Source organism: Austrofundulus limnaeus, unplaced genomic scaffold (genome assembly GCF_001266775.1).
Source record: "Austrofundulus limnaeus strain Quisiro unplaced genomic scaffold, Austrofundulus_limnaeus-1.0 Scaffold616, whole genome shotgun sequence".
Taxonomy (NCBI): domain Eukaryota; kingdom Metazoa; phylum Chordata; class Actinopteri; order Cyprinodontiformes; family Rivulidae; genus Austrofundulus; species Austrofundulus limnaeus.
The window spans coordinates 1-486 of record NW_013953018.1 but is presented as its reverse complement, the minus strand read 5'-3'; positions in this window follow the sequence as shown (position 1 = coordinate 486).

Sequence of the window (486 nt, the reverse complement as noted above, 5' to 3'; positions counted from 1 at the left end):
GAATGAAAAAAGACTTCAATTGAGGGACGTTTTGCAAAACTTGTTGCTTTTGTTTTTAGCAAAAAGTCAAGTTTTTTTGTTGAAAACTAGAACCTACTGATACATTTATCAACATTACATATCAAGAGTCCATCTGGTGATATCGGTTAAAAATTTTAAAAAGACCATGAGATAATAACGTGTGGTCACAACATAATTATCTTGTAAAGAGATCATTTTCCATGCAGAGGCTGTTGATTGTTTACATGGACAAGTTAAAATTAGTTTTATTTTATTCTTAGCATCATATGTTGCAGCTACAAGACCCAGGTGAGCACTGGAGTTGTTTTTGTTCAAATAGTTGTTTTTTTTTTTTGTTGTTGTTTTTGAAGCTCAACACAGAACAGGCTCCTCTCACACTGACCCTTGGCTGCAGACGGAGTCAGAGTCATGTTGCGTTCAGGAACACAGTAAAAAATCTGTCACACACCTAGGCAAGGGCGTGAC